Raw genomic sequence first — 9,490 nt, forward strand, 5'->3', positions numbered from 1 at the left:
AGTATTCAAATCTACCCTTACTTTTAACGGTGCTCCAACATGGCAGTGGACCTAGCAATTAAAATCCATGTGGCCAAACATTTGGGTGAGGTGGACGCCATGTGGCATGCCACCTCACCACTCTAACCATATATCACCCCCTCCCCCATACCTATTGTGTATTCTAAAGAGAAAGAACTACCATTTCCAGTGTGCGAACTTAAAATTGATTTTATGTAAGCTCTTTGACTTTTCAAGACCAGCTGATTTATAAGAATAGACGAATTTGCAGCCTAGAGTTTGATATTACATAGTGATAAGGTTATAATTGGGCAAAATGACAAGATTAGTTGAATCATATTGCTGTAGGAAGCTTCTCTGAGTGATTTGGTCCATTTTTATGTGAACTAAAATCAATTACAATTGGCTTTCCTACTTGCTGGAAAGGGTCACTTCTACAAGGTAGTCCATAATTTCAAGAATGGAAAAACAAGAATTGAGATCTTGATTGGTGTCCTGGTTATATCGGGTTCAATTATTGAATGGCGGTTGCCAAGAGCAACAACAACACTGAATCATCACTATATTCATGTAGCTGCTACGAAGTTCCAAACTTGTTTGAGACCATTTTGGATGCAAATCATACTGCTAATCTGCATGATCGTTACATTCTTGGAGAACAACTGGACTTTGGGGTTATTTGGGATAATCAGGAATGCTCTGACAAGTTCACTGGAGAGGTGTTGAACTGCAAATTATTTGCTAAAATAGATAGGCGACGCAGGAGGATGTGGAATGTCAAGCTTGAAACTGAAATAATGAACAAGCTCTCTGGCACCCAAACATCGTAGATCTCAAAGGCTGTTCTTGAGGAAGAAAGTTATAACCAAGTTTATGAGGAAGAGAAGGTGTGAACTAGGTTTAGGGTGGTGAAGTGGCATGCCATATATTGTCCACTTTACCAAATGTCAAGCCACGTGGATTTTAATTGTTCAGTCCACTGCCACATTGGAGCATGGTTAAAAATAAGGGTAGATTTAAATACTTTGCTAACGGTAGGGGTATGTATGTTCCAAAAGTATAACAAGGGTTAAACTTAGACAATATTTAAAAATAAAGGGATAAATTTGACCCTTTTCCCTTTTCTCTGTGGGGCTCGACAGATACATTCCATATCTTCATCTGCATTGTAACTTACATCAGATGTAATACTTGGGAACTAGGACCATCAGGGGCAGAGCCGGCCCTTCAGCCGAACCCAATAGCTTTGGTCCAAATCTTATATTTGTCTTAAGAAATTTATTGAATATGCACAAAACATTAAATATGAACCTAGTAACTTAAAAGCTTCAAATCCTGGCTCTGCCTCTGAAGACCATACATCTCTGTTGCCTTTGATAAGTTCAATAATTGGGGATAATTTCTCTATTCTTGTCCTCCTCCTCTTTACTGCATGATGTAGCCCTTCAGGATTACTACATTGTGATTGCATTGAAGTTTTCTAATGCTACCTTGTGAAAATGGTGGAGGTCTTCTACTGAAGTTAGGATTTTGGATAGTGTTTGTATTCAAATTCTTTGACTTGGATTCAGACATTTCTTGTCATTGTAGAATGTTTTCCTCCTTTACTCACATCCCAGGATTGTGTGTTTTATTTTGTTTGGTTCTCCAGCAAAACCTGTGAAGTCCTAAGCCTTTTCTGTTCATTTTTCGTAGCTTTTCTTTGGCCCAAACATGTACTGTAGTTCTGAAGTAGTTCTGGTTAATCTGCTTTGGCATTATTGCCATTTTTCTAGAGGATCATTATCTGGAGGAAACTATGCTTCCACCTGGACCGGCTTGTTATTTACACAGATTATTTCTTGATGTTACATAGAAAACTTATCATGCATATACACGTGTCAAGCTTACATGGACAATAATAAAAACTAACGAGAATTCTATTTGTTGAGCTGGAAACAAAGAGCAAATATGACACAAAAGAGTAATTACAGGAGTAAATTTATTGTCAGCGAATTTGTGGCACCGTAGTAGAATCATTGTCAATGGCACGTTGTGCGCCTAAGGTGAGGCAAAAGAAGTGAAAGCCTATAAATATTTGAAAATTGTCTCTAAACTAAAACCCTTGAGAAGGTCGATCCAATAATTAACAGGTTTGGAAAAGTGGCACATGGAATCTCTCCCTCAACACTTCTTTTTCTTTCTTGGATGTATCTAAAGAGAACCTTCATTGGAGAAAAATTAGTGGCCTAACTTTCAAATAAATTACTAGTAAATTAATTTGGCAGAGAATAAAGTGACAACTTAAACATGGTTTGTATTCTAAAGGTTCAAGTTCATTTCTTGTTGGCATGATGGAGTATTTTGCTTCTAGCCCCAAACATAAAAAAAGTGACACTAGTGGCTAGTGGCTAGCCGTGTAATAGCTTGTTGTATTTTTTGTTCTGGCTATTTTTGTAATAGTTCTTAGCCTCTTTAGTTAGTCTGTTAGTTGGTCCATTTGGTATTGGGCACCTGGATTTGTTGTGGACCATTATATAAATATACACTAATGGATCTAGAAAGATCTATCAGATGTTTTTGCCTCTTTTTCGATATACACAGAGAAGAAAATGTTCTCTCTACATGAGTTCAAACCCTAATGCAATTTTACCAAAATTCCTCCATTCTAGATGTTTTTATGGTATCAGAGCGGGTGTTTCTGACTTCTCTTATGGATCCTCAACGTCCGATCTTACCCCGCATTCGTGTAATCAACGTATGGGGTTTTTCTGGTCATCGTTTTTTTTCTTTTTTTAGATTCGAGTTTTCCTTTGAAATTTGGTTTGATTCTTCGTTTCTAGCTAGCTTCCATCGGCGTATAGATTTTTTTCTCAACGTTTGGGTCAATTTTCCGACGTGTGTTCTTCAATTTGGTCTCAATCTGGGCGGTGAAGAAATTAGGGTTTGCTCGACTTTGTTTGGCAGATAAAATCCGATTTTGAAGGCCGTTCTTCTCCGGTATCGAAGAAGGCTGGTAATTTCATTCTTTTCTTCCTAAAATTGTTTGATTACAACATTGTCTAAGTTCACTAGTTAGGTATTAGACGAACGGTGTAATGGGAACACCTGAGAATTTTTCTCCTGATCCCTCTAGCCCTTTGTTTGTTCACTCCTTTGACATTCCCGGAATCTCTCTAGTTCCTGTTCCTTTTTTGGGAAATGGATTTGGGGGTTGGAAGAGGAAGATGATAGTTGCCCTCTCTGCTAAGAATAAAATAGCCTTTGTAGATGGTACATGCACCAGACCAACTACTAGTGGACCTCAACAGAAAATATGGGACAAATGCAATAATATGGTAATTTCCTGGTTAATCAGTTCCCTTTCCCCTGAAATAGCAGAGAGTGTGCAATACTCTGATACTGCTCAAAGTATTTGGACTCAACTCCAAACTAGGTATGGTACTGCAAATAGGGCAAAGATTTTTGAACTCAAGCGTGAATTAGCCTATACATCTCAAGGTGCTTTAGACATAGCCTCCTATTTTAATAAACTGAAGAAACTATGAGATGAATTAGGGGTAATTTGAACCAATCATGCACAAAAGTGCATTTGTGCTGCTAAACCTGGTATTCAACAGGAGGATGAGGAGAACAAGCTTTTCCAATTCTTAATGGATTTAAATGAGGTATATGTGGGTGTCAACAACTTGCTTATGATGCGGCCTCCTCCGACTCTTGATAGTGCTTATAACATTTTGCTCAATGACGAAAAACAAAGACAAGTTCCATCTAATTCCCAGTTCAACCTTGACTCAATGTCCTTCAATGTGAACACTAATGCAAAAATGGGTTTCCATCCTGGTGTTGGTCCTGTCCCAGCCTTCAATCAGAGTGCTCATCCTCCCAGGCAGTATCCTCAAAGGATAAATTTTGAACAGAACAAGGTGACTTTGTTCTGTAAGTGCTGCAAGAAGTCTGGACATTTAACTGATAAATGCTTCAAACTTCATGGGTTTCCACAAAATTCTAAGGTGTTCAAGGGTAAAAGAAGTGCCGCCCATAGTGCTGCTGGTTCTGAGCATGGTAATCCTAAGTTCAACAATTCTGATTCTGCTCCTAACTTCAATAAGGGTTCAGCTTCTATTACCTCAGTTATTGAAACTCAAAATTCAGTCATTCTAGGGTTGACCAAGCAACAATATGCACAGTTGATAAGCTACAACATTCCAACTTGGGAGAATTCACCCGCTCTTCATCTAACCTTATGTGTTCTGCAAATTTTGCTGGTACTATGTTGACTAAGAGTCCTGTTTCTAATTCTACACTTTGCATGCTCACTCACATTAATTCTGTCTCCTGGATAATAGATTCAGGGGCAACTAATCATCTGACTTCTAACAAAGATTTGTTTACTAGTATTGTCCCCCTGATAATAGCATATCTTATCACTCTTCCTAATGATACAAAGTAAAAGTAACTTCAACAGGATCCTTTGCTTTGACTCCTTTTATCACGCTACACAATGTTTTATTCATTCCTTCCTTTCAACACAACTTAATTTCTGTTCATAAGTGATATTACATCCGCACTGTATAGTTTTGTTTACTTCTACTTCTTGTCTGTTGTATATGCTACAGGCCACTTCTCTGAAGATGCCTCTGGAACTTGGTAAAGAGGAAGCTAGCTTATACAAGCTTGCTTAGAAAAGACCAGCAGACTCAGTGCCATTTTCTTCTAATTCTGTTTCTATCTCATGCAATAATATCTCTTCCTGTAATTCTAGCATTGATTCTAGTAGTGTCTCTCCATGTAATTCTGGCAGTACTGTTTCCACTAATAAAACATTGCCATGTACTGATATTGTTCTGAATGATTTGGATTACATTTGGCATCAAAGATTAGTGCATATTCCTTTTACTGTATGAAAAATATATCTGTCTTATCAACTTCTTTGCCACCTAGGCAATCTTTTCCTTGTTCTATTTTCCCTATGGCTAGACAAACTAGACTTCCCTTTCGTGACAGTTCTATTAGTACCACTAGACCCAACCAATTGATACATATTGATACATGGGGGCCTTATCACACACCCACATCTTCTGGATCCAAGTACTTTCTCACAATTGTTGATGATTTCTCTAGAGCTACTTGGACTCACCTATTAGTATCCAAGAGTAATGCTTTCTCCTTAATCAAAGCCTTCTTAGCCATGGTTCACACCCAATTTGAGGTGTCAGTACAAACCATTAGGAGTGATAATGCTTTGGATTTGGGGTCCAGTCAAGCTAACTCTTCTTACTTTGCTGAACTTGGAATAATTCACCAAATAACTTGTTCTCACACACCTCAACAAAATTGTGTGGTTGAAAGAAAACATAGAACCCTCCTAGAAACATGTAGGGCTTTATTATTTCAGTCCAAACTTCCTATCAGTTTTTGGGGGGACTGTCTGTTAACTACTACTTGTTTGATCAACAGAATTCCATCTAGAGTACTTCAAAATAGATCTCCATATGAAATTCTGTATGGGAAGCCACCTACCTATTCACATTTGAGGGGTTTGGTTGTTTAGCTTATTCAACTATTCCAATTCCTCACAAGGACAAGCTACAACCCAGGGCTATTCCTTGTTTTTACTTAGGCTATCCTTTTGCCAAGGGATATAAACTTTACAATCTACATACCAAGAAATGTTTTATATCAAGGGATGTTATTTTCCATGAACATTGTTTTCCTTTTGCAACTTCTCCTTATTGTTTTGACATTCCACCTTCTACTGTCATAATTCCTCCTCCCAATGATATTCCATTAACTTTTTCTCCTCCTTCCACTTCTGTTGCTGCTCCTACCTCTCCTGATCCTCCATCTGCCTCACCTCTCTCTACTTCTTCTTCCAGTCCTTCTCCTTCTGCTCATCATGCTTCTCCTGTACCTTTTAATCCTGATATTCCTTCTCCTCCCACCTCTTCTCCTTCTCCTTCGATTAGGAAATCTTCTAGGCAACGTAATGCTCCCTCCTACCTCTAGGATTATGTCTCTAAATTGCCTTCTTTCTCTGCATCTCATTCTTCTTCCAACCCTTAGAGTATGAACCTAGTTACTCTCATGCTGCCTTAATCCCAGCTTGACAGGATGCCATGGGGAAGGAGTTTGAAGCCTTGGATTCCAATCAGACTTGGGATGTTATCCCTCTCCCTGTTGGCAAGAAGCCTATAGGTTGCAAATGGGTGTAGAAAATCAAGTATATGGCTGATGGTAGTGTTGAGAGATACAAAGCTAGACTTATCATAAGGGGTGATACTCAATTTGAAGGGGTTGACTTTACAGAAACCTTTTCTACTGTAGTTAAAATGTCTACTGTCAAATGTCGAGTGGCTGTAGTTGTTAAGAAACGTTGGCCTCTTTTTCAACTTGATGTCAACAATGGTTTCCTTCATAGGGATCTTGATGAGGAGGTTTATATGAAATTACTCTAGGGGCTGTCCATTTCTTCTTCTTCTTCTTCTTCTATTTCTGTCCCTCTTGTTTGTAAGTTGAAGAAACCTCTTTATGGTCTTAGACAGGCTTCTAGGCAGTGATATGCCAAACTTTCTCAGGCGTTATATTCTAGGGGTTACTCTCATTCCCCTAATGAGTATTCTTTGTTTGTCAAAGGCAGTCCTGGACATATGGTTCTTTTGGTAGTTTATGTTGATGACATTATTATAACTAGGGATGATAGTGTTGAAATCACTTCTTTGAAGCAGTTCTTGGATTCACAATTCAAGATCAAAGATCTGGGGTCGTTGCATTACTTCTTGGGTATTGAGGTGTGTTCTGTTTCTGGTGGGGTTATTCTCAATCAAAAGAAATTTACTTCAAATCTTCTTCAGCAGTTTGCCTGCACTGCAGTCACTCATGTGGTCTGTCCCTTGGATTTGAACACAAATTGCATGCTGATTCTGGTGATTTACTACTTGCTCCTGAGTCTTATAGAAGCCTGGTAGGCAAATTGCTCTTCCTCACTCATACCAGACCTGATGTTTGCTTTGCTGTTCAGTATTTAAGTCAGTTTTTGAAGTCCCTAAGGGTCCCTTACATGACTGCTGCCTTACATGTATTGAGATATCTCAAAGGCACTATGGATCTGGGTTTGTTTTATTCAGATTCCTATGATTTCTCTATTACTGCATTCTCAAACAGCGACTGGGCAGCTTGCCCTGACACCAGGAGGTCTGTCACTGGTTTCCGTATTTTTCTGGGGGACAGTCTAGTTAGTTGGAAGTCCAAGAAGCAACCCATTGAGCAAAGTGGTTGCTGAATTAACTTGGTTTTCTAGGTTGCTGGCTGATTTTGTTGTGCCTGTTATACTTCCATTTTCTATTTTTTGTGGCAATCAGGCAGCCCTCCGTATAGCTAAGAATCCAGTCTTCGAGGAACGAATGAAGCACATTGAAGTTGACTGCCACTTCAGACGAACCAAGCTGAGTGATGGTTTGATATAATTGTCTCATGTAACTACTTCCAACCAGTTGGCTGATTTGCTCACTAAGCCACTGACAGGCACTCTACATCATCATTTCCTTTCCAAGTTGCAGGTGGTCTCCCACTCCAACTTGAGGGGGGGGGGGGTTGGCATGATGGAGTATTTAGCTTTTAGTCCCAAACGTAAAAGTAGTGACACTAGTGGCTAGCCGTGTAATAGCTTATTGTATTTATTTTTTTCTGGCTATTTTTGTAATAATACTTAGCCTCTTTAGTTAGTCTGTTAGTTAGTCCATTTGGTATTGGGCACCCGGATTTGTTGTGGCCTATTGTATAAATATACATTAATGGATCTAGAAAGATCCATCAGATGTTTTTGCCTCTTTTTCAATATACACAGAGAAGAAAATATTCTCTCCATATGAGTTCAAACCCTAATGCAATTTTACCGAAATTCCTCCATTCAAGATTGTATACGGTCGAAATCGGGGATGCCCAATTTCCCCAGGCTTGAGGGATCGCCTTAAGCCCGAGTTCAGGTAAGATCGTGTTCGATCCCGAAGGATCAGACTCGAGCTCGAAGACAGAGTGCAAGTCCCGAAGATTGAAGTATGATGAACACCGAAGCCGAGTGCACTTGACCCCGAAATAGTGCCGTTATGAATTTCTAACAGAATGAGGGAGATTCCTGCCACGTCCCCAAACTCATGGCGGAAATTCCGGAATAGAATTGTACGATTTTGTACTAGGCGGTTAGACAGCTATACCAATAATATTCCTTACTGTAAATAAAAATGTACCTTATTTAGGGTTTCCCTATTATATAAAGGGCACCCTAATCATTTGTAACATCATCTAATTAGTGGCAAATCAGACTTGTCTTTCTCTCTACTGTTCTTACTTTATTATTCTTGGTTCATCTCGAGGTCACTAAGCTCGAGATCAAAACTGCTTGAGTAACACTGGTTTTTTTCACTTCTTTCTTTCATTTATACCTCACATTTCATGATTATTAATTGGTATTGAACTAAATCACATATCTTTAAAACCACAAATCAAATTTAATTGTTACTCGTATTTTCGAGGTAAACATTTTGGCGCGCACCGTGGGGCTAAAGATAATAGTGATTATTCTTTACTAATTCTCATTACACACGTTACTTTTACGCTTTGGATGCTGATTTAGGCGCAGACCCCGGAGGGAGTGTACGCAGAGAAGCCCCATCTGGGGGCCAATGAACACCAGGTATAGGAGATGGGGAGGTCAGCCTCCAAGTGTTATTCGAGATGCTACAAGCTCAGCACATCACCATCGCTCAACTGCAAAGTCAGAATAAAACTCCGAGTATAGCTAAACCAGAAAACACTCGACGTGCTGAACCAGCGCCAGAGAGGTCGAACAGAAATAACCCGGGGACCGACCCCACCATTATGAGGATGATCGAAGAGCTCACCAAGAGGATCAAGTTCGAGAATATTGAGGACATTGATAAGAAGGTGGAGACTTATAACTCCCGTGTTGACCAAAAATCGGGGGCACCTCCATTTTTGAAAGGTTTAGATGCAAGAAAGTTCATACAAAAACCATTCCCTTAGTGCGCGGCTCCGATGCCCATCCCAAAAAAGTTTTGCATGCCCGATATACCCAAGTATAACGGGACAACCGACCCTAACGAGCATATTACTTCATACACTTCCGGATCAAAGGAAATGACTTGAACGGCAATGAGATCGAATCAGTATTATTAAAAAAGTTTGGAGAAACATTGTCAAAAGGATCTATGATTTGGTATCACAACTTGCTGATCGGCTCCAACCCTATACCACTATAAAATGGCAAGAGTGGTCGATGCAGCTTTTGCCCGAAAGGTCGGGATCGATATCCACAAGGAGCTAATATTGGTTGGGAGTTGGGTTTCTATCCAATCTAGCTATGTGTGTTGCTCTTAATTGCACTTCTAAACATGTTTGGATTTGCTCTATTCTACTATTAATGCTACTAATTGCTGGAAATAATCTAAGTATAATATTTTTGAAGGGTTTTTCTCAATTGATAAAAAGCACT

The sequence above is a fragment of the Nicotiana attenuata genome, chromosome 1 (assembly GCF_001879085.1).
Source record: "Nicotiana attenuata strain UT chromosome 1, NIATTr2, whole genome shotgun sequence".
In the NCBI taxonomy this organism is placed as follows: Eukaryota; Viridiplantae; Streptophyta; class Magnoliopsida; order Solanales; family Solanaceae; genus Nicotiana; species Nicotiana attenuata.